General features: G+C 43.1%; 1 protein-coding gene and 1 long non-coding RNA gene across 3 annotated transcripts in view; one reads left to right on the top strand and one right to left on the bottom strand.

Moving 5' to 3' along the window:
• tshz3b (teashirt zinc finger homeobox 3b) overlaps positions 1–556 on the bottom strand; it is a 30,773-nt gene extending 30,217 nt beyond the window's left edge. Inside the window, exon 1 of one of the 2 annotated variants that reach the window (XM_085379267.1) lies at positions 3–556. The gene's annotated coding sequence lies outside the window, so the exon portion shown is untranslated. The remainder of the gene's footprint in view (positions 1–2) is intronic. The other variant, XM_085386242.1, reaches the window with a different exon arrangement.
• LOC146678028 (uncharacterized) lies at positions 309–25,319 on the top strand. The gene is made up of 4 exons (XR_014909479.1): positions 309–446; positions 24,114–24,174; positions 24,390–24,451; positions 24,956–25,319. It is a non-coding gene; the product is annotated as an uncharacterized LOC146678028 (long non-coding RNA).
• The last annotated feature ends 880 nt before the right edge of the window (positions 25,320–26,199 follow it).

Genomic DNA, 26,199 nt, shown 5'->3' with positions numbered 1-26,199 from the left:
ACTTTGCGGGCTGGGACTTCGCCGCGTGCCTCCCGGTGATCACGCGCACTTCTTCAGAGCGGGAACAAACATCCAGAGAAAACTGCTTCTGCACCGGGAGCGGTGGAGCGGAGGACCGGAGGAGGTGTTTGTCCGCTTTGAAAAATCCGCTGAAGACAAGTCCCTCACTCACCGTGTGCGCGTGAATCGATGAGATGCGTGCTTGATTGGATCTCCCTGCTTGCAATAATGTGCATGAGGAGGAGGAGGCTCGGGCTGCCGTTGAGACTTGCTCCTTCTGCCCAGGAGCGCCTCCCTCTGCGCTCCTGCTAGAACAAGGAGCCGTGTCCGCGCGCAGGTGAGCTCCCTCAGGTGAGGCCACGGTGAGGAGGCGCGGAGCCGCTCGCGGACGAGAGCAAAGTTTGGAGGAGGAGGTTTTCCGGCGCTCGGATCTTCGCGCAGACCCGGTGAGTGTCCCGTGTGTGCCCGCGCGCTCTCCGCGGCTCGCGCTCCGAGTGTGTGTCGGACTGAGCGCGAGCTGCTGCTGCTCCGTTAGATCCGCCCCAGCATCTGTCCGTCTCTCCATTGGCGCATCCATCAGTGTCACACACACACACACACACACACACACACACACACACACACACACACACACCACTCCCACTACGCGCACGCGCTGACTGACACGGTCCACTTTGGGAAATCAAAGCTGCGTTTCTTCTTCTGTGAATCAGAGAAACACGGAGCCACGCGGAGAGGACACACACACACACACGCACACACTCACTAAACACGCGCGTGTTTATGAGGGAAACAAAGTTTAACCCTCACGTGACCAAACTGAAAGCGAACAAACACATTTTTAGATTTTATTCAAAGATATTTCACATGTTTGAGAGTAATCTGATTACTCCGATCAGCTGTGTGTTTGTAGAAAGCGTAGCCTTAACACTTTTAAAGGTACTTTTAGTCTGCAAGTCAAACTGCGGCAGATGTGCACACAGATGTTAGCTGATTCTGTGCACTGTGTGTGTGTGTGAGATGTTGAAATCAAAGTAATTTTTTCAGATTGTTTTTCTTCTGATTTTAAAGTTTCTCAGCAGCTTCATTTAAATTTGGACTTTTATTTATTTTTAATTTGCTTTAAACTTTTTGTTTCACGTGAAAACATCAGCGCGCGCCGCACAGCCGCCTGCCTGCTCCTCTCTCTACAACAACAAAAAAAAAAGAATAATATTAATTACATATTACAATAATACAAACAATCACAATAATTATTGTTATACTAAAATTATTCATAATATTAGTAATAATGTCAGTATAAAATAATTATAATTATTGATATAATAATAATTATTATTAGAATAATAGTTATTATTAAATATATTAATGATAATAATTATAACTATAATAATAATAATGATAATAATCATTACTATTGTTGTTGTGGAGGGGGGGTGAGGACATGTATCGCGGCGGGTTCATCTGTGAGGAAACGTCAGATGTCCGCAGCCTTTTCTGCTGCGCGTGCACGTGACAGATTTATTCTGAAAAAATGCGGCATAAATGTGCGGAACATCCGCAGTTATTTGGAAAACAGGAAATGATTTTCAAAGTTAGAGACAGAAAAGTTTTTTAATGGTTTTTTAAGCATGCGGGGAAAACCGACACACACGCCTTACTGCGTGCGCGTGTGTGTACGGGTCGGATTTTACGCAGTTTTTGCGCAGATTCCAGTTTGTTCTTTTTTTAAAACAACGCAAAAACTCAGAAACCTGTCCGGGGTCACTGATGGAGGTGACGTTTTTATGGGTTTGTTTTGTTAATTCGCGCGCGCGCGCGCGCGCGCACACACACACACACACACACACAGATTTGTGAGCTGGGTGAAAATGATACATGAATAAAAACAACGGACGAAAGTGTTCACGGAGCTCTGAGCTCACTTAAACTGACATCCAAAATCAAAACTCTCAGCAGTTTTTTAGTATTCACAGTTTAAAATGACTCAAACACAGTTTGTTGATATTTTTAAAGACTGAAAATAATTTTAATGTTCACACAGAAATCAAATTGATCAGTTTATTAATGATCTTCTAGTAAACTGATCAGTTTCTGGTAGATCCATTTGCAAACATTTTTCCAGTAAAATGGTTAAAAATCAGGAAACTTAAATTCAGCACAGATGGAATTTCTCTCGTTATCTGTTCCTAAAAATGAGACCAATAATCTCTGCAGGCCCCTCGCAGTCTGAGACCAGCTGCTTCATCCCACCGTCTCGGCCGCCGCCTCCAAAATAAAAGACAAAAAAAAGAAACCTGGCAAGCTTGTGCTTTTATTTTACAGAGAAGAGAAAAAAATCACATTTGCATGAAACCAAAACAGGACAGGCTCTCCACCTGAGAGCTCCCTAACTCCCACAGAAGGAGCTGAAGGGGCAGGTAGCCCCCCCCCCCCACACACACACACACACAGACACCCCCACCCACACTGTCCTCACTCCTCCTCTTCCTCTGTGGGTGAGTTGCGGAGCTAGCAGGGTTGAGGGGGCAAGTGCTGACCAGCCCTCTTTCTTTCTCTGTCTGCTGTTATTAGGTCACCACACACACACGCACACACCCCTCTGCTCTCCTCTGGTCAGTGCTGCCACCAGGGAGTGGGGTAATTTAAGCCCTCCTTGATGCAGCCTATTCATCACTGTCCCGCGCTGCGCCTTCAAAATTAAAGTCTGATCTCCAACATTCAACTGGAACCAGATAAAACCCGGCAGAGGTCACAGACGGAGGGCCGGGTAGGTCGCAAACCGAGCCGAGGCTCAGCGGGAACACAAAGTCGCCGCTCGAAGTTTTATCGTTGTCTTCATCGTCTTCATCGTCTTCATCATCTTTATGTTGGTTTGTTGGGGGGAGGGTGCAGGTCAGGCTGAAGCCTTCAGATGATTCCCCACAAATCCAAACTGTGAACTCGGCATTGAGAACAGAAAAAATGCTCCCCACGATCGGGGGAAGCATGCTCGAGCGGCGCTCAGAGAGGCTTTTTCTAACAGACCTGATCAGAAACAAACTGGGAACCTGTTAAACCCCTCGGCAGCTTTTAAAAGCTCCTCGCCGTTCCACATCTCAGCTTCACAACTGCTGCTGGGCGGAGGGTTCCTCCCCCAGGAACATAAATTTTTATGAATGCAAAGAAAAGTGATAAAAATGAGGCAGCAGGTCTTGAGGATGAAGCTGGGTGTCCCTCTCAGTCGTGGACAGGGGTCAGAGGTTACTGCTCGTGTCATATGGATCTGTGTTCCCGGGATTCTCTCCCTGCTCTAACTGGAAACCAGTCAGAAAAATACACCACCAGTCTCAGCCTCCTGCTTGCCAGACATATGAGAGAAAAACTGTATTTTCATATTAACAAATATTTAAAAGTGATATTGTTCGTTGTTTGTCTCTGGTTTATTGGTGGCAGAGGTGCATTTGTTTTTTTTTTCAAATTTTGACTTGTTTTTAAAAAAATCAAACTGGATAAACTGGACTCGATTGAAACTCAGAGAGGACGGGACGCGTTCATTCAGATTTCCTGTCGGCCGAGCAGAGACGCGTCCTTGCTTCAGAGCACATTTCAGTCAGCTGTGCTGGGTTTTTTCTGGCAGGACGGAGAATTAAAAATTTAGTGAAATGAGAATCTGCTCACTGCACGAGGATCGTTAGAGGAGGAAAATCATCTGAAGCGTTTCTTTGTGTCCTTGCAGCCGCCGAGCCGTCACTCTGACTCCTCTAACGCTCACGCTAAAAGGTAAAAAAATGAAGCGACGTTAAAACATTTAACACACAAACACACACAATGGAGAACAGGCAGGAAAATGTGTGTTTTTACGGCAGTGCGGTGAGGATATTTTTGGCTGCAGGTATTTCTCAGGAAGTGTTTGTGTGTCTGATGACTTTGTTTTTATCAGCGTACAGTAAGACGGCGCACCGCTGAGTGACTCACTGCTTCCTCCTCACTGCGAGTGTGTGTTTTCTGTGGAAGTGTGTGTGTGTGCAGAAACCAGGCTGACAGCTGCAGCTCATTACAGGCACTATTACTGATGGGGACTGCTGGGGGAAATTCCTTCTTCCACAGAGCAAGCCACCCTGTTTACCACACACACACACACACACACACACACACACACACACACACACACACACACACACACACACACACACACACACATATTCATAAAGTGGAGCTTCAACATCTGTAAGCAAAACAAAAGGAAACAGAAACATTTCTGTTTCCTTTCACTGTGGAGTGGAACACTGAGAAAAACATTAAAACATGAATGGAGCTCCTGCAGGAGACGCGATCGCTGTCTCCGGGTACGAGCGGCCTCCTCGACACAGCGTCCGCACCAGTGCCGTGAGTGGGTGCGCACGTAAATACAGACACATCCACAGCCACGGGCGGAGCACTCTGAGAGGAGATGAGATCATCCACACACAGTCAGAGTATACAGTGTCCAGTGACGTTAATGAGAGGGCTGAGAGCCAGACGCACATGTGTTACAGTCATTAGGACAGACTTCAGGCCACTGCGCTCCATTACTGAGCCGCTTGCAAACATGGGGGGTTTCTCAAAGCCATGCTCAGGGACCACCGGGGCTCCATCACAGGCCTAAATGAACCCCCTGAGGTCTCAGTCGCCGTTAGACACAACACGACCAAAATCCGAAGACTAACCCGGATAATTCATTTTTATTATTAAATATATTCATTTTGCAAAACAGGAAATATTCACTCTGTCTCACATGCGTCAAAAAAAGCTCAGATGTTTGCTAAAACAGTTCAGGTCTTTCTCTAATTCTAATATATCAGGGTGATTTAGGCCACAGCACAAAAAAATCTGCCCAAAACCCTGGCTTTTGGTAATTTAATTACATGTAAAAGTACTGAGAAAAAATTTCCTTTGAATGAATCGTGGTAAAATAAATTTCCTTGACTCGTGTGCAGTCAGTTTATATCAAATAAACTTTAATGATTAATTACTGGAATAAATAAACTTTGATATTATATATTTCAGTTGCATTTTACTCACGTGTTTACTGAGGGGTAAAAATATATAATAATTTTTTGAGTGAGTGTAACACAATAACTTACTCCAGCTTTCAGTAACCATTTGGTTTGGCTGGTTTTGTCCGCTCACTAAACAAGCAGATTATTTAAAAACCATTTACTGTTTCTCGTACACCTGTACACAGTCTTTCCATTTGCTGACCAGGTGGATGTTAGGAGTTCAATGCAGAGAGATTATTTTTCATACATGCGATGAAGAGATGTTCAGATACTGCAGCGTCCCTCCCTGATTAAACTTTTCCAGCTGAATGTTTCAATTTTCAATTTAATGAAAAACTCAAATACCCAGTGTGGCTGACAGGTGAAAGGAAATCTCTTCCTCCCAAACGCCTCCCATCAAACACTGTCTGCCTCTTAGATCTGATGTGGGTTAGCCATGTCTACGTCAAAATTTTTCTCGTTTCATTTTAAGTGTTTGAAAATGAAATGAGAAGAAGCATTCTTCCCTAAAACGTTCAGTGTCTGGGCAAACCACGAGACCAGGTTTAAGGTTTTAAAAACTGCGCTGAAAGATGTACATACATACATCGACCATCCATTGACTGTCCATCAACCATCCATCACTCGTCCATCGACCATCCATCAACCATCCATTGACCGTCCATCAACCATCTATTGAACATACATCGCCCATCCATTGACCATCCATCGAGCATCCATCAACCATCCATTGAACATCCATCAACCATCCATTGACCGTCCATCTACCATCTATTGAACATACATCATCCATCAACCATCCATCACTCGTCCATCTATCTACCATCAACCGTCCATCTACCATTCATCAACTGTCCATCATCCATCAACCATCCATTGACCGTCCATCAACCATCTATTGAACATACATCGACCATCCATCGACTGTCCATCTACCATCTATCGACCATCCATTGACCAACTATCGAACATCCATTGACCAACTATCAAACATCCATTGACCATCCGCACACACTTAGATTTGATTCATTTTAAGGGCTTTAAAGGCAGACGTAAGATACTTATTTATTTTGAGTTTACATTCCTCAGTGCGTACAGGTTCAGTGTGGCTCAACCTACTCTGCTTGTTTCCTGCCCCTTGGACACTATTCCTCCCAGAGCTCTTCATGAGTTTCTACTGGTCATCTCCCCTGACTTCTCCGTTATCAGTCAGTCACGATCATCTGGGTGATCCGCTGGTTTAGATCATTACTAATTGCAGGTCCTTTTGCAAACTTCAACTCGTTTCTTAAATCCCAGAGAAAACTGTGGCCCATCAACTGCTTACAGCTGGTGCAGCCTTCGACAACACTGAGTGCACTATTCCCACTGTCATACTTAATATTCACCAGCCATCTCTAGGGATGGGTATTGTTTAGGTTTTATCTGATACCAGTGCCAAACCGGTACTTTTGAAATGGTGCCGGTGCTTAAATGGTGCTCGAACCGGTGCTTAAAGAATGGAGAACACAAACTTTGTCCAAAAACCTCTCATGTGTAGCTGTTTTTTTGTAAAAAGATAATAATGTTAGCCTTTTCTGCAGCTATAGGGGTTATATAGTATCACTCTTGGCTGGAAGCAGTGCTTAATCAATGGAAAAAACACAAACTTTGTCCAAAAACCTCTCATATTTAGCTTTTTTCCACTTTTTCTTTGGTCATTTTAGCCTTTTTGGCCAGGGTGAAGGGAGTATCTGCCATCAAACAAGAAGACAGCCGCATGTAGCTATGATGATGTTTGCTAGTTCACCTTACATGCATTAATGTAATAACGTGGTTAGCCTACTCAACGTAAATTACACACAAACAACATTAAGCTACTCACGCAGAGAGGAACGGCTGCTGCTGCATCATCATCCTCATCATTTCTGCTACACTGGCAGGGCTAGGGGCCAGGACTCTCCTCTTTGGGTTCTTGGGAGATGTTGCTAACTCCGGGTCCAATAACAGGCACCACAAGCGCAGTAGATGTGCACGGTGTGAGGTCTCGCAGCAAGCTATCACATACGGTGTATTTCTTGGCTTTTAAAAAAACGCTATGCGTCGCCAGGTGTTTCATCATATTCAAGGAGTTACCTCCTTTGCACAGTATCACCTTAAAGCACTTGTTGCAGGCTGCTGAGTTTGCATCTTTTGCCGTGAAGTACAGCCAGACTTTGACCGCTTCGCTTTGGGCATTTTTAATCTGTAGCTCTGCTCTAAAAGAACGTACGTACCTGGGCCCGCCTACTATCCTTGAAAAGGTAAAATGATTGGCTAGAATCCAAAGTGTATGACATCACTGGAAAAAAAAAGCACCGAAATAAAGCACCGAAATGTGCGCTGCTTTTCGGTCTGGTTACTACCGTTTATGTCAGAACCGGTGCCATAATGGCAACGGATACCGGTACCCATCCCTAGCCATCGCTAATATTAAGTATGATATAACGATCATCTCTGCACATATTGGGTGATACAAACAGATACAGAAGACCTAAGATACCACAGATTGCTTCATAAAGCATCTAACGACATAATGATGTCATCCAAACGTCATCTCTTTTTGTCCGGCACGTTTGGAAGCAGAATCATGGTCCGCATGCTTTGTTGTGCCAAGCACATCAGCTTTGACAGTATGAGCACTGTATTTATTTATTTGTTTATTCACATTATTACCTGCATTATGCAAAAAAGCAGAGGAATAGAAAAAGAAAAGGGGAGAAAAGACGAGGGTGGTTGAAGAGTTGAGGGTGAAGCCAACAGTCATGCTGGCCTCCACCAGCATGATGGGCAGCATCATGCTGGTGGAGGCCAGCATGACGGATAGCTCCGTAGGAAGCGTGGTGGCCCCATGATCGGAAGGTCGGGGGTTCGACTCCACTGAATGGCTACCCTGAGGTGCCCCTGAGCAGGGTACCGTCCCTACACACTGCTCCCCGGGCGCTGCATTGATGGCTGCCCACTGCTTCACTGGGTGAATGGGTTAAATGCAGAGGAACTATTTCCCTATGGGGACTAACACATACACACATTAGGGCTGCTCAATTAATCGAATTTTAATCACGGTTACAATCTGGGCTTTCAACGATCATTAAAAATGACTGAGCCGATTATTAGCCCCTCCCTCATGCTTTACTCTCGCGCTGCTTCGTGTGGCAAATCGAGCGCACCTCTCTGCATTTCGAACACGTGTCACAACAATTAAGAGCAGCGGTCCCCAATCCCCGGGCCTTGGACCGGTACCAGTCCGTGAGTCGTTTGGTATCGGGCCGCGAGAGTTGAGGCTCAGGTATGAAATGTCTGGTTTTCAGGGTTTTTATCGGTTTTCAGCGTTATTTTGTTATCGTTTTGATTGTTAAGTCGGTTTTCCTGGGTCTTTTCACCTGTGTTATGAATAAATCTTCTTTTTTACGGTACCGGTACTAGTTTTATTTTGTTGTATTTATCCGCGACACCTTAAAGGCCGGTCCGTGAAAATATTGTCGGGCATAAACCGGTCCGTGGCACAAAAAAGGTTGGAGACCGCTGATTAAGAGGACCCAAGGGAAGCTCGGAAAGCTAAGCAGAAGTTATTTGGAGAGGAGAGTGACTGCCGTTGGTTGAAAAGAGAGGTAAAAAAAAACTTCAGTGGTGTTGCACACTATTTTATATTATTTTTAAAAGTCATTATTCAATACATTGTTATTATTAACCCTTTAAAGCCGGTCAGAGCAGCACGCTCCGTTTTGTGTAACTATTTTTAAATCCCTGTAGAACCTGAACCGCGTAAGCTAGCGCAATATTTTTTTTGCATATGAAACTGGAGGAGTTGTACTTACATCTGATGCCATCAGCTTGTCCTAGGTCATGGTTTCCTTCCACATATAGCTTTGCAAAAATTGCATAAAAAGCGCTTGCATGAACAAAAACATAATATTCCAGAAACACGTTTTGCCGATCCGATCAGCTGTTCGTAACACTTCGCACATGTCCGCCATTTCCTGCCCGAAACCGGAAGTGACGTCATTTTCGCGGAAAATGTAGTTTTTTACTTGTAGGCCTTAAAAGCCTATACTGGTGCTTTTATAAGTCATGTTTGACTTTTCTCAATAGTTTCTGGGATGCTTAGAACTCAAATTGCACTGCTGGAAATAGTTTATTTTGATGCACCTACTGTTTTCTTTGCAAATTTGCATCATAGGATTGTTTTTTTGTTTTTCCTGCAGTATATAAAAATTGCTGTATCTCCAAAATAAAACTATGAAGACACTCAAAATAAATTTCCTGTTGTTGTAAACTATTTTTTGCAACTTTTTTGTATTTAAAGTTTTGAGGGATAAACCTCTTAAATTTCTCCAAGTAGAGATATATGTAAAAAAAAACAAAAACAATTTTTAATTTTTTTGTAGTTTATTGCACTTTTTTGCAATTAATTTAGTTACTATGGACTTAATGCATACATATTATTAAAATATGGGCTATAAAAGTTGTATTGATGTATAGCAACTTGAAATGCTCCCACAAATGGCACTACAACATGTAAAAAAATAATATAAGCTCTGGCGGACTTGTTTGTATAGTAGGTCTTAAAGGGTTAAATAAATATCGTCAAATAATCGAGATCTCAATTTCAGTGAAAATAATCATGATTATCATTTTTGCCATAATCGAGCAGATGATGGATTATGTAGAAAAAGTAGAATTGGGCTGAAAGATCTATCGCTTTATCACCTATTCAGGTTGTAAATCGTGTTTTTAAAAAGTAACTAAGTAATTAATTACTTTTGAAAATAAGTAATCATTAAAGTAACGGGATTACTTTTTGGGGAAGTAATCAGTAATTAGTTACTGATTACTTTTTTTCAAGTAACTTGACCAACACTGCACAAGACACAATAAACAACAATGGGAACTTTAACACACGGGAACACCACTGACGCACATGAACCTAATGACAGGGCAGGGGAAGGGAAACTAAATACAATGAACAAAGAACATACTGGATTCTTTCAAAGTAAAACAGGAAACATGGAGACGTAGACATGACACACAGGGGAACCTGATAAACCATGAACTAAACTGCAAACTAAACATGGCTGAATAACTAGATAACTGAAAAGAAACTGGAATACAGATGAAATAACAACACAACATGAAACTCAGAAACACTGGGTCGCATGACCCAGGAACATGACACCTGGCTACTCTTTGGGTCTCCGAAAGGACTGTGACAGTGACCTCTGACCTCTGTGCCGGTGGTCCGGGTCTGCCTGGAGATTTCCTCCATCTCAGTCCTGGTAAGCTGAAGTTCTTGTACTCAGCCCTCAGAGCTTCTCCAAGGAGGTCAGTCAGGACTGATCATCTGCGCAGAACCTCAGCATTATTTCTGACCAGCGTCTGAAATCTCACATCTCAAAGCTCATCCAGTCTTTTTTTCATATCATTCAAGAAACATCACAGAATTCTGGCCTTCATGGCATCGCCCCTCCTCTTTCTTCACCTCCCTGCACGATCGTGTCACACTGTTATTAATGACATAACAAGCTCTTCATGGACTTTGTATGTCATTAAACACCAGCGGGCCTCTCCGATCTTCTGATCAGGTCTCCTGACTGTCTCGCACTGTGGTTTTAAATCCAGAGGTGATCACACTTTCAGTCTGTAGCTCCTGATCCTTAGAGCAGCCTTCCTCACCCCATTCAGGTCGAATCTTTTAAACGACCTCTGAAAACCTATTCTTACATTAGCTTCTTAGCTTTTTGGCTCTTCTAATGTTTGTGTGTGTGTGTGCATGAGAATGTGTATTAGACCATGTGTGTTGTATGTTTGATTGTGTACGCTTAATTTTAATGTGTAATTTTTGTCAAACTGTGAAACACTTTGTAACAGTGCTGTACAAATACAGTTATTCTTATTATTACATTATGGCAGTTAAGGCACATACTGTGTGTGCACTCTGTGCTGTCGTGTAACTGTGGCATTAATCAGCCTCTTAAACTGGAACAGGCTGCTTTTATTAATTATGTTCAATGAGACGGTGGTGGTGCCACTCTCAGCCAGCCCCCCCTCCTCGTTTAGAGGCACCAGTCACTTCCTGAAGGGAAGACAGCATCATTACAGCATAATGAAAATGGAGTCCAGTGAAGTGCAGTACAGAGTTCAGAAGGGACTCGTGCTTTAAATCCAGAGGTGACTTTTCTTGTGTTTACAACTTGTGTAAATGGAGGAAAAATCACTGCTGTAAGCTGGGACTGTGTTCCCGCAGATCTGAGGCATATTAATGGCTTCGTTTTGACACAAATGTCAATATTATGAAGGAAACACTGATGATCTTTCAATATATGAATTTTGTAGAAATGTGTCTGAAAACCTGAAACACTGCAGAGCGCTCCGCTCCTAACACATCGGCGCTCCTCCCTCCACCTGACGGTGTTAGGTTCTGCTCTGTCTCTGAAGACAGCTGAGTGTGTTTAAGGTTTTTAAACCTTTTTTGTTCTGTATTTTTTACATGATCAGAATAAATTGGGGAAAAAAACCAGTTCTGGTTAAATTACCACTGGTTGCAATATAGCTCCCACAAAAGTTTTTTTTAAATTCAGTTTAATGCCACAAATTTGAAAAAGTCAAGATTGAAATCTACGACTGGAATACTGGAAACTATGAATACTGCTGAGCACAGCTGTGAGACACGGACTCATCACGGTGCCTCTGATAAATATCGACAGGTTTAAAGAGACCGAGTGAATCCAGCCTCACATTTATCAACAGCGTTTCTCAGCCAGTGAGAAAATCTTCTGCTGCACGTCAGCCTGCTGCCCCCCCCCCCCCCCCCCCACACACACACACACACTCTGAAGTGATACCCTGTCTCTGTGTTAAATGCAGGCACCCCGGGGTGCACCGGCCACACTTTCTCCTCAGTGACGGGCAGCTGGGGCCCTCGGGCCTCTGCGCTTTCTATCTGCTTTGACATCTACGTCGGTGTCACGGCTGCTCCACGCCTGCCTGAATTAGTGCTTTGGCGCTGGGGCTGAAACGGCCAGCGGTGTGCCCTGCCCCGGGGCCAGAAGACGAGAGGTCAATCTGCTCAAATGATTTTCCACTTCAGCACAGAGCAAGGACTCGTAGCTCTGGCACGTTCAGGAACGCGGAGGCTTCCGTACGCCGCCTGCTCCTCAAACGCTCAGAGGTTGAGTTTGATCTGCGCGGACAGACGGCGACGAAGCGCGGAGACGGCAGACATGTGCTGACCAGCAGATCGCCATCATCATGCCTCTGACCACGCTCAGTGATGTGCTGTGTGTGAGTGTGTGTGAGTGTGTGTGAGTGTGTGTGTGTCAGTGTGTGTGTGTGTGAGTGTGTGTAGTCCAGAGGAGTTTGTAAAGGCTTTCTGTCTGAGGTGTCAGCCTCCCAGAGAGAGGATCAAGTGCTAAGCTGAGGACTCAGGAGCTCAGTGCCAGCTCTGTGCACGTGTCCGTCCAGTAGCGCGCGCACACACACACACATGGAGGCAGTGACACATCCCTTTATCTGTAACTCCGGTGACCACAAGTCTGACTGCAGTCACCCCGCAAAGCTAAATCCACTCACTCAAAGGCCAGATCAGTGTGTGTGTGTGTGTGTGTGTTGGGATGTTCAGAGCTTCTGCAGAGAGCAGAGCTTTTCTCCTGAGGGGGAAGGGCAAAGTTGAAAGGCCAAACACACTTGTGGGGGGTCAGCGAGCAGCCTGGCAAGCGGAACAGAAACCTCACAGTGTGTGTGTTTATATTTGCCACACACACACACACACACACACACACACACACACACACACACACACACACACACACACACACACACACACACACACACACACACACACACACAGCGTGGTATTACTGTTATATTACCATTAGAAAACATGATTTCTCTGTAAGGATGACACATCAGCTTGTGTGTTATAAATCAAACATCAGTGACGAGCTGATGTCTCCTTGGATCTAAAACTTTATTTTTCAGATACAAACTGGTTTTACGTATATGCTCACGGGAAATGTTGCAGAAAATTCTTCACTGTGACAAAACTGAAGCAATAATGAGCTGGTCCTGACGTTTCTGAACAACAAAAGGAACAAAGAGATTCTGGATCATCAGGTTTTCAGGAGGCAGTGGCACGCCGGTTCGGTCAAAGCTCAAGACGTCAGTTTGAGCTGTTCTACGTTTATTTGATACAAATACATGTTTGGGTGATAAAGGGGGCGTCTGCCTTTGAACACACGTTCTGCTTCCTTGTGTATGAAACACACCTTGCAGCAGCAACATGAATTTCATTCACACTCTGTAGGAACACAGCTGCTGCCCTGTTACACCTCGCTTTATGGCGCTGTAAAGGGAGGCGGTGCATGTCGAGGCGTCCGGCAAGCTACACGCCAGCGCGGAGAAACGCGTTAAAAGCTGAAGCGTGTTTGTCTTTCTCGCAGTTCAACTACAGCACGAGGACCGCCCTGGCTTCTTCTTCTGTGGTGTGCACAGATTTGGGAGACCTCAGCTGGAGGTATGAGGGCACACACACGTGCAAACCTGTAAGGCCAGCGGACACGCTGCTGCTTGCTGAGTAGAATTTTCGCGCATCACGCACTACTCCACTTTCACATCAGACTCACACACACATCGTTAAATCTCTCAGTCTGAGTGAGTGTGTGTGTGTTTGGGTGGAGATGACAGCAGAGAGGAGGAAGTACACAGGAAGTACATTAGTTATCACTCCCCCGTCTTCTCCACCTTTTCACTTCTTATCACCAGCAGACGTTTCAGAGCCGACCGAGCCGCCGCTCTTCCCGCTCTCGCAGTTCTCTGCTCCACTTTCATGTCGTCGCTGCGATCCAGATGACACTTGGCAAGCCGCAGAAGCCGCAAGACAACTAGATGAAATATTTAAATGAAATATGGCAGGGGTATGAGAGGTGAAGAAAGGATGAGGAGTAAGTGATAGAAGAAAAAACGAGCCGAGGAACAATACTCCAAGTGTCAGGGATTTCTTTTCTTGGCTCGGAGAAGTGATGGGAAGTGCAGATGAATTGGCTTTGACCCGGGTGTAGCCTGAAGACACAGGTATAACTGTATGAGCTCACACTAATGTGTCCTGGAATGATCAGAGGATAGTCTGAACCCTTCAGCTTCAGGCAGCAGCACTGCAGTCCAGATGGACCGGATAACGGCTCTGACCCCGGGCTCGGTGCTTGTACGGAAGCTGGCGTGGCACCAAAGATGGGCGGGGCCTAAGTGCAGTTCTGTCATTGTGTCAACCTTAGTTTTATGAAACCAGACAAGTGAGGTGGAGATCTGCCAATCACAGGTAGCACCGCCCGAGGCCCGCCCCTGCTTGCTGCTCCTTTGTGACGCTACTTTGACACTTCCTGTTACGCCCCTCCCCCACTCCCCCTGAGACTGTAAATAGTATCATTTGTCTATAAAGTTGTTATTACACGTGCATCTCTGCATAACATTGTGTCCTTATTAACATTAAAGAAAACAAAAAACAAAGAATAACTTTATTAAGATTGTTTTTTAGTCTGTAACAGATTTAAAGTGCATGTAGTAGTACTGCAACTCTCTAAAATACTACTACTACACTTAAAGAGCATCAGTTTGTCTGAAATCAAAAAAATAAATTCTTATTCACACTATAAACATTTTTTTGACCGACTTGATTCAGAAAAATAAAATTAAACAAAATTGACATTGATCAGCAACATTAACTACTCAGCAGACGGCCTGGCCTCGTCTCCCGTTGCAGTCACAGTGAAGCCGAGCGCCACATACGCCTGGGTGGAGGTGCTACAGGAGAACCAAGGGGAGCGTTAAAAATCTGCTTGTTCCTCTGTAGCACACACGGGTCAAACAGCCTGACCTGAACCGTCACCGACCCCTTGTCGTCTCGAGGTGAGCGACTGCAGGCCGCAGCCCTCCTCTGCAGCCGTGTGTCTGTAGGCTGATTCAAACAGTCATACAGGAGGTCAGTTTTATTTTTCATATTAGTTATGTTTTTATGTCAAGTTGCACATTTACTCAGAGGACAGGGTCAGGACCTGTGAGGGGTAACGTGATGATCTCACAATAAAAGTCCTTATTCTCTGAGCTGCAGTTTACATTCATCTGTTTCCCGCTGCTCTTCAACCGAGGCTGAAGGAGATCAGAAAAACAGTAATCTGATAATAATTCATAGTTTTTTATTAATCAGGAAGTGAAGCTGGACTGTGTTAGTGAGCGTGCCCTGAGCGCAGGAATAGTAAAAATCAAAAACAATAAAATGAAACCTCTTTACTGAAAACTGTGTGTGTGTTTTACACAGTTAAATATCTTCTTATTTTCTTAAAGCTGTGAAAATATTATAAACCAGGATCAAAGACAAAGCAGGAAAATCCCACCGTAAGTCAGCAGTGTGCCGCAGTCATGTGACCTCAGCTGCAGGTCTTCGTTACTGAGCTGATTTTGTCTCTCTGTGAGCAGGTGAGCGATAGAATGAAGCGTAATATCCAACAACGTGAAACAGATTCTTATCTGACTGCAGATCGAAGCTCATTCAACTTTATTCAACTTCACATGCAAATCAGAACAGCAGTCGCCTCAAGGTGCTTCATGTTGTAAGGTAAAGACAACAATAGAGAGAAACAAACAGACAGCCCCCTGTGAGCAAGCAACAGTGGGGAACGAAGAACTCCCTATTTAACATGAAGAACCCGCTGACAGAGGGAGGGGAGGGAGGGAGACGGAACAAAAAAAAGGTTCAGTTACTGCAGAACAGCTGAAGCCACCTGACAGACACCACACCTGATCTCAGGTAACTTCAGCAGGAGGTACCAGAATAATCTGTGATGGATGGATCCAGACAGGTGTGCTGTGACTGAGGTGTCCGCCTTCAAATATTCAAGTTCATTATTCAGGAACCTTTAATCTGACTTCCACTCACTGTCCCAGTCTTCGTGGATGTTCTCAATGTCTGCGTACACAGTGACATCATCAAAGACAAACCAGCTGTTCTTCTTCTACTCGCTGATGTTCTGGAGTCCCTGCGTCTCAGAGTGACGTTTTCATAAATGTGCATGGGTGTAGTCATGAGAGCAGGAGAAGAAACCCTGCATGCAGTAGTCGCAGTTAAGTATTACTTCAAATAAACAGTGTGTTTCCCGGCGCTCGGCTCTGTGGACAAATGAAAGGAAGAAGGAACGCAGGGCTCTGATTGGCTGCAGATGTGAGCTCAACTCTGGCTTTCGTTAGCATCCCGCTGCCAGGAATATTTGCTTCAATTCAATAAATAGAGCTGTTAGGAGCAAAGCATTTCCTCGTCACCATGTCGGGGTTTCAGAGCGGATGTTTCACGTCGGGTGTTTTCCCCTCAGCTGCACGCTTGCAGAAAACACTGGAGAACAGCTGCAGACTCACAGCTGCACATGTGGGTCCGACGAGGACTCGAGGCACAAATACTTTAGATTATTGTGAAGAGTCAGGTATTAAAGAAGGGCATAAAATGAAAAAGAAAAAGGCTCTTAACTATTTTAAATATTACTTTTACTCTGTATTAAAACATCTCAAAAGAGAAACAGTTTCCACCTCTGCAGGTACACCAGATAAAAAATGAGCTGCTTAATTTAAAAACAGACAAACATCCAGCTGTTCGTGCCAGTTTTGTAAACTAATTCTTTATTGAAAGGTAAAAAAAATTAGGATTGTTAGAGGAAAGCACCCCAGAGGGTCATTAACACCACCCAGAGGGTCACTGGCTGCCCTCTCCCCACGCTGTCTCAAAAGACACCGCACACCCAGCCACTCCCTGTTTGTACAGAGCAATCAGTGAAAGGACAAATACACTCAAACACAGCTTTTACTCAACTGCAAAAACACGTCTGAGTGCTGCTACAAAATACTGATCACTACGCCGCTCTTGAAATGATCTATGCACTGACCAAGGTTTGTGAATGTTTGTTTGTGCATGGGGCTCAGGCCGTTGTCTAGGTATAGTATTCTTATTAGTACAGTATTTTATTTTGATTTTATTTAAATTTCATATTTTTATGCATGATGCACTGATCGGAGAACACTTTCAGTTTCGTTGTACCTGTGACAATGACAATAAAGACTAAAGTCTATTAATTAATTAATTTAACCTGAGTGTGCATCAGCTCTGCGTAAAAATCACATTTCCTGTCCTGTATTTATATATCAGGTCTTTAAGGAGCTGGATGTTTGGTGAACAGGTGGAGTAACTGTCCTCCATCAGATCAGCGCTGCTCCTCCTTCTCCTCCTCCTCTGTGCCCTATCAAATCATTGCATGGAGATATCCCGGTGATCCAAGAGGGCCCGGTAGAAAGGTCATGGAGAGAGTCCGTAAAATGGATGAAGCCTAATGATTAGCTCAACCTTTACCTAATCAATAATCATTTATCCAACAATATCACCGGCAGCCATAGCCCCATTTGCCATTAACCTCGGCGCTGAGGAGAGGAGCAGTATTGTTTCCCGTGGCAGCTTTATGGTGCTCAGATGAGTGGTAGGCTCCTGTGCTATTAAAGGACTGCAGGTATTTTAGCGCAGCGCTGTCGTATAATCAGCCTTTGAATGATCCGAATGATTCAGCGCGTCGCCGCCGGGCACTTTTCACTCCAAACATTATGAGAAAGAAATATTAAAATACTTCTGTCAGTCTTTAAAGCTTTAAAAATGCATTTTGTTTCTTTGCTTCCAGAGAGAGAAACAATCACTTCTGTTCAGCTTTATTTGATCTTTTCACATTAAAATACTGTAGCATGAACACACACACACACAGTCTCCTCTGTGTCTCTCCATGATGCCATCTTCATCATAACCTCTCCCTCTTTATTGCCTTTAATGACTCCCTCTGTCTTTTCATTAATCGATTCTCGCTGACATGGTCTGAATTATTTTCCAATTACAGCAAATAAAAGAAACAGAGAATCCGCTGCGAACACATGCCTGCATGTATGTTTGCATCTGACTGGAGCTGCACACACACACACACACACACACACACACACACACACACACACACACACACACACACACACACACACACACACACACACACACACACACAGCAGGGGAAGCTATAAAGGTCAGAGGAAGCCAACAGCTCTCCTGAGTTGACACTCCTGGACGGTGTGTGCGTTACAGAGGTGCGGCAGTTACACATGAGCAGAACGCACCGACACACTCAACACGCATCCAGAACACAAGTCAAACACACACTGATGCAGAAAGTCTGCAGCAGTAGAAACGAGGAGTCTGTCTGCCGGTCCGAGCGACCTCCCGCAGGTCATTGATTTAATAGGTTTCAGCAACCAGGCGAGAGTGAACCGCCTCCTATTCTGTTCTTTAATCACATGACTCGAGCACACCATTCACACTTTTGCTTGAAAATGTGCACAAACTCGTAGTCTCAAAAAAAAATTTACCATGTGAAATGAAAAGAGAAAATGTTCCCAAAGAAGCCGATCTGAGCACTCGGCAACCGTCGCAGTAAAAACTCTGCTGACGAACATAAATCCCACCGGAGCAAAGGTCCTTAAGGTTAGACCGCACCTTTTACAACCTCTGTTTAGCAGAAGTGATGTAATGGTAGGATGGCCAAGATTTTATTTAATTAATAGTATTTACAGCTTTACAGAGCTCAGTTTGTTGGCGTGCCCCATACACTATACTGGTACACTAACACAGTACAAACTAAGTAATTTCAATTTAAGAGATGTGACCTTGCTTATTTTCAGACACATATGTGCATATATATGATAAAGATGGCAGAATACAGAAATACTGTAAACCATCAAAGTCTGCCAGAGCTTATTTTTTTGGAGCATTTCAATTTGCTATGCATCAATACAACCTTTATGTCCCAGATTTTATTAATATATATATGTAAGTCCATTAGTAACTACATAAATGACTAAAAGTGCAATAAACCACAAAGGCACTGAAAATCTTATTTGTTTTGTTAACACATATTTTTTCTAGATACAGGAAATACTGAAGTGTATGAAAAAAGGTTGCACGAGATAGCATTAAATCAGAGGAGATTTATTTTGAGCTTTTTTATATTTTCATTTTTTTGAGAAATACTCATTTTTATAAACTGTAGCAAAAATTAAAATTGGTATAACTGTGTACAATTTGAAAAAAAACAACAACTACATCAAAACTTGATGTAGTTGAGAGAGACTTGAGAGACTTCCAACTGCCCTCCAAGGTGCTCAGGAACTTTTACTCGTGCACCATAGAGAGCATCCTGGCGGGAAACATCTTAACCTGGTTCGGGAACAGCACCATGCAGGACAGACGAGCTCTACAGAGGGTTGTGCGGTCAGCTGAGCGCACCATCCGCTCCGAGCTCCCTGACCTGCACTCAATCTACAGCAGGCGGTGCTGGACCAAGGCCAGGAAGATGGTGAAGGACCTCAGCCATCCCAACAACAGACTGTTCTCTCTGCTGAGGTCAGGAAAGCGATTCCGCTCCCTGAAGACCAACACAGAGAGACTGAGGAGGAGCTTCTTCCCGCAGGTGATACGGTCTCTCAATCACACCACCACACAGTACTGACCCACACATATGGTTCTTACACACACACTGGACTTTCTGGACTTTGGTTTTGCACAACACTGGTCACTATATTCTTCATTTCCGGTTAATACTTGTACAGCTGCTGTTATTGTGTATATATTTATTTATATTTAGATTTCTTCATACATTCTTATATAGTTCTATATTGTGTATTTTGTTGTACAGTTATTTTATTTTCAACTTTAATTTATATATTTTATCTTTATCTTATTCTTCCCAGTTAAATTTACCCTTCATTCTAATTTGTGTTGTACAGTTATTTCATTTTTAACCTTAATTTATATTTTATTCCTTCCTAGTTAAATTTACCCTTTTTAATTTTTCATATTTATTTCCTATCTTATTCATAGCCTTTTCCTTTTTTGTTCTCTTTAGGTCACGAGCAGTTGTCCAAGCATTTCACTACATATCGTACTGTGTATGACTGTGTACGTGACAAATAAAAATTTGAATTTGAATTTGAATTTGAAAACAAACAATTTCCAACAATACAATCTAAATTCTCAGTGTCCCAAAAACTGCTTCACAGAAAGTCAAAGGTGATTTTTCAACAGCACCAGTGGAGGTGTGACAGGCTTTGGAGGTCAATGAACGCAAACTCATTAGTGGAAGGAAACAGTGACTTGGGATTTATTGAACGGGTGATATGTAAGTGCGGCTCCTCCCATTTTGTGTGCAAAAAGGAATTATTATTCTAATGTATTTGGTTGCAATTCTACTGAAATTTAAAAATAGTTACACAGACGGGCGCTCCCATTGGCTATAAAGGCTTAAAACAACTAATACAAGAAATTCACAAAATGTCCCAATGTTCAGTGAGTCCGAGATCTCGGTTTGTGTCCTGTACATCACACAGCTACAATAATGTCAAAATCAACCCATTTAAGTTAAAAGAGGAAAGTATTTGTCTTCCCGACAGATGTGAAGCTTTTCAGTCAAATTTCATGACAGGGAGAAAAAATGAAACTCACAGTGTGAGCGCTGTCTGCCGGCCTCTTGGGCTAAAAGAGAAATATACACAAACAAGGCAGAGGGTAATTCAGTGCACATGATCATTAAAAAAAGGAGCAAAAAGAAGCCACATAAACACATTAACAAATGACCAAATATAATTTCATTACCAAATTACAAAATACAAAAATAACAGCACATAAGTAATTTTCCAGTTGGACGTAAATATTAGAATATGAATAGAATTTATACTATAATATAATATAATAATATATATAATATATAATATAATATTTATATATTATAGGCTTTTATCTCAGCTGCTGCTTCATGCCGTTCACTGTCTGGTATGGCACCGTCGTTAATAATCGTATTGATTCTTTTAGAAAGCTAAACATAAGAATCATTTATTCCTATTGCTATTTATAAATCATTCAACATTTAGCTGTCTTTTTCAGCCTGAATCTACTCGTTTCTCCGACTCATAGAGCAAAACTGGTGAACCTCTCTCATCAAACAACTGTAACTGGGATGGAGCAAATAATCCCAGATGTGTAGCTTCAGTTAGCACACAGCCCTTGCCTGTTTTCAACTGCCCTTAAAAGAAAACAAATTTTTTATGGTGTGTGTGTTGGGAGGGATGGGTGGCACGGGGTGCAATGCTCAGAGAAAGAAAGTTTGAATTTTTCAGATTACAATTTTTTTTACTTCAAAAATTCTTAGGTTTGAATATTTTTGTGCAAATTCATCGTTTTTTCTCTGTCGTTTTTAAACATTCTTCTTATTTTGTTTTGTTTTGTTTTACCTTCAACAGCCCAACATTGTAGTTTTGCACCTCTGAGAGTAAAGAAGCCACTTGGATGAGTGACAAAACATTTCCCCCACTGAATTTCCTTATCTGGATGATTGAGCGTGCATCAAGACGTCATGTGTCTGGCGTGTGTGTGCTTGGACGTCCTCCACTGTCACTGAGTGTGTTTTTATAAACCTGTCAAAGAGGGGGTGTGTATCTGTGTGTGACTGTGTGTATATATGTGTGTGTGTGTGTCCTGAGCCGTCCTGGCCTCTCCCCCGTCCCTCCTCGGAGGGAGGGGGTGATATACGGAGCTTTAATTGTCAGGTCTGGCCCCCACATTCCTCGTCTCCTCCATCCTCCAACACTGTGTCACTTTAACAACCACAAATTATCACTGCGATGGAGATCTCCGCCTCGCCGCGGCTCTGCGAGGATACAGAAACACTTCCTTCAATAAATTACACACACACACACACACGGTCATTACCTGCCTGCAGCCCTCTCCCGCTGCACTCGGCGCTCTGACTGACATTTTTATTGTGTCGCCTGAAGATGGGAGCAGATCTGACTAAAAGGGGCTGAAATGACTCCTCGCCATCATGCGACCGAGGTTATTGATCCTCACAGAGCTGAGGGGGAACGCTGATTGGCGGAAAGCGACCTAGGATCATTCCTCCAACAACATCTGACTTCATCTGATCAGAAGGAAGAGTTCTGTGAGGCTCTCTCAGTCGTTCTCCCTAAAACCAGAGACAATCAACTTTCTCTCTCCGCGTTCATGTGGTTCATTCTTATATCGGCACTAAACAGAAATAATTCCAGCCAGCCAATCGGATGCAGCCTAAGTGCTTCAGCATGGTGAGCAGAGCCGGGCTGATGCTCTCCAGCCGACGGGATGCCACGTAAGTGTTTCAGTCTGTCTTCAGAGAAGAGCCGTCCAGGTCCGGGCTGCTGCCTAATCAAACGCAGACCAGAAACAGCTCGGACTGATTTCCTACATCTTGACATGATATCCTGAATTAATTACCAGAACTTGAATAATATATAAAGGAAAAATAAATGTCCAACACTCAGGGCGAACACAGAGAGGCTTCAGAGCACACATTCTCCCCTGTGTGTGTGTGTGCGTGGCTGCATAACCTTCGCAGTGTGTTTCCACATTGTTCTCGTGTGTGTTCAGGATTCACACCGAAGGCAGCTTCACACACAAACTGTGACAGAGTTTATTCAGGATGTATCCAGTCGGAATAATTAACCCCAGTCTGATTTCTATGGAAGTTTATCAGCTTGGAGGCGCCCCCTGTCCCACAGCTGGGGGAGGGGGAGTAAATGCTGTCTCTGTTTCAGACAATAAACTTCATAAAGTGTACTGTAATGGAGGCAGAACAAGCACTCCTTTGTGTTTTAGCCTCACAGAGGATCAGTGTTACACATTTTGTTCATGTTGCTCATTGGTTTATGGCTGTCTCCTCTATGAGGGTTTCTGTTTTCATAAATTTATAAAAAAAAATAGATATTTTTTAAAAAAACTGTTGTCAAACAAAAACAAACAAAAACTTTTTATCACCTTTGTCAGCAAAGGCCTGGATTTTAATCATTTAGCAGTATTTAGTTTCACAGAGCTCAGTTTGTTGGCGTGCTCCATACACCACACAGGCACACTAACACTAACGGTTTAAATTACAAATCAAATAAATTCAACTTAAGAAGGGTTCACTGACCTCTTTAGTTTGCTTTACTCATTCTCATTAGACAGACTTATGGTGAAAGAGAAAATATATGCAAACACGGCAGATGGTCATTCAGTACACCTGGAATACATCAGCAGGAGATGTTTCAAATCTTTTTTGACCTCCACAATCACTAAACACAACATAGCACACATCCTTTGAAACCCTGCTTGTCGGTTACAAAGAAACTGCTTCGTAAAAACAAAAATCTCTTTGTTTTTAGGAGAATATATTCTCCTCTTATTCAGATAAGACAGCAAAGATAAATGAGCTGACTCAATTCCGTTGGTTGCGATTTTAGCCCATTTTTGGGAGTGCTTCAGCAGCTTAGATTCATTTTCAGCACCCCCAAAATGAATCTATGCACCCCCAAAGATTTCCTACGTTTTTTTGACAATATTTGCTGTTTGTGTGACACACTACTAAAGATATAAAAAGCATACAGTACTGTACTTGTTTGAGACGTAACATTTTAACAACAAAAGTATAGATAACCCCCCTCCCAAAATGGTTTGTTCCAGCTCTCCTCTCCCCTGCTCTGGCTCTAGCACCGTTGCTGCCATGGTGGCTGAGACGCAGCAGAGCGGAGGTGTAAGTGCCTGGCTTAAAACAGGACATATTAGCTGCATTTAACCTTCAGTTACTCTTTATATAGTTAGGTAGGAGTCAGAACATGTTTCTTTTTAGCTGAAAAACATTACACTAGGTAACCTGCAGTGTTGAAAATGTGTTTTCCAACATTGTTTGCTACCCTACAATCCGTCCTGCTCTGTGGTAAATTCAGCGACATTTGACTGTCCTGTTGCTCCCATTGAAATGTATACAGCCTGTTTAAAATCTAAAACTTTAAATTGTCCGCAGCCTGCTGTTGTTACTACTGTCCTGTTTGAAATGAATACTAACTGACTGAATGCCCATTAACCTTATAACTCCTGTTGTGTGTGTGTGTGTGTGTGTGTGTGTGTGTGTGTGTGTGTGTGTGTGTGTGTGTGTGTGTGTGTGTGTACAGAGAGACAGCCAGGTTCATAATGGATATAAGGGCGTTTTTTCAAAGAAGGAGCCACATTCAGGTAAGAGTGTAAAATCAAATGATCCGTCAATCAAGAATAATGTTGGATCAGTGTTTCAATATTTATATCTTTTATTAGATGTTCATGTGGTTTGGTTATTTTCCTTTTGACTGAAAGTACACTGAGAGAGGATTTTTTGTTATTGATCTTAATAGTATTTTTTCATATTAATGTAATTTTTCATCTAATTGAATCTATTTGTGTATGATTGTCAGTCCAAAGGGGGAGAGAGGAAAGAGGGAACGTGAGGAGAAAGTACAAGGTCAGGAAGAACCAGGTAAGCAAACAGACAGGGAGCAGTGACAGGCACAACAGAAACTGTTAAACTGACAAAGAGAAAAACCTGATTTTACTCACAGTCTGGAAGTTGTGTCCTCCCTATATTAAAGCTGCTAAACAGAATCTGCTAAACAAACTGGGTTGAAACCTTTTTGACCCTCTTTAACAACATTCCAACATAACATTATCATTGATCGGGGAGATTAAAATTAATGATATATTTTAATGGGGTTCAGCCACAGCTCTACTAAAACCTCAGCCAGTAATAGGTCGGCCAACTTTTGGACCGTCCAGTTGTCTGTATGACTGCCGCAGTACGTGCATCACATGTGCTCACTATCAGAAAGAGCCAAACAGCCCTGGTGGAGCGAGCAGCTGTAAAGAGAAGCAGGTGCTCTGTTTCTAAAAATTTTTAAGCTTGTTTCAAAGATTCTGTACAGCAGCTTTAAATGTTTTCCAAAAGCACACACACACTTATCAGTGTTTCTCAAACTTTTTACAGTGTGGACCAGCTGAGAAAAATGTCAAGCTCTCCTAAGGACCACCATGAAAGCATGAAACTCATAAATCTTACAACACAAAATTAGTTTCTGCAGTAAAGATGTTTTCATGCATGGTATACATTCTACCACAGGCAAAGTTGCCTCCATTTTTACATTTTTTAAAAAATATTTTGTAATAATTTATTTGTAATAATTTATTCTGTTTTGGAGTGTTTTTTATGCATCTGTATTATATTAAACACACACATTCAAAGTGAATCTCTGTCCAAAAAATGCACTCAGTTTACTTTTTACTCACTATGAGCATCATTCATTATTAGTAATTCAGGTTAGGATATGTATTTTTTTATTCCAATCCATTCTTCTTTTGCAGCATTTAAATAAACTTTATCAGATTTGATGGTTTTGTTACAGACTTTTCAAAAAAGTGTTTTTCTTTTCTTTCACAAATGTGGGATTAAATGGTGTTAAAATGTACAAAAGAGTGATGTCATGTTTTGTGACAAGGACCCAGGCACAGAGAGACTTGATGAATTTAAGAATCTTTTGATTTAATAAAGAAATTTGCAGACTTGCACAGAGATGGTAAAATTATAATGACTGATAACGGAGACGAAGAGGACAGGGAGGAACAGGGGTTTAAATGCACCAAAGTGACAGTCAGAGAGAACTCGGGACATTGCCACCCTGGGGTGCACTGACAGAGGCGAGGCTGCCGGACACTGGCGCCACCGGGCCCTCTGACCACCACCAGCAGGCAACAGGTGAAGTGTCTTGCCCAAGGACACAACGACTGAGACTGTCCGAGCCGGGGCTCAAACCAGCAACCTTCCGATTACAAGACGAACTCCCAACTCTTGAGCCACGATCGCCCCCAATGCTCAGGGAAACTGAATGGAATGGGAGACAGACGGGTTGGGAAAAACATACATGAAAGTAGACAACGGACACAAGGAGGGGAACATATAAACAGGGAAGGGAGATGAGACACAACAACAGCAGTTCGGAGGTCAGTGGTACAGGGGAGACTGGTCTGTAGGCTGACTGCGAGGCCAGCGGTGGTGAGGTGTGGTTGATGGTCAAACGTGTGGCCAACGGTATCTCACAGGGGCCCAACAGTGGTGATGAACCCCCCTCAGGAGGCTTGGCAGTGTGGAGGATGCAGGTGGCAGAACTTACTTCGCTGAGCCTCCAGGTGCTGAGGAAGGATGCTGATTCCGAGAGAATCTGAGAAATAAAATTC

The sequence above is a fragment of the Rhamphochromis longiceps genome, linkage group LG1 (assembly GCF_057381845.1).
Source record: "Rhamphochromis longiceps isolate RC_006_pf linkage group LG1, R_longiceps_female_GT1.1, whole genome shotgun sequence".
Classification (NCBI taxonomy): domain Eukaryota; kingdom Metazoa; phylum Chordata; class Actinopteri; order Cichliformes; family Cichlidae; genus Rhamphochromis; species Rhamphochromis longiceps.
Note: the sequence above shows the minus strand (reverse complement) of the source record. Positions and strands in the feature narration are given on the sequence as shown.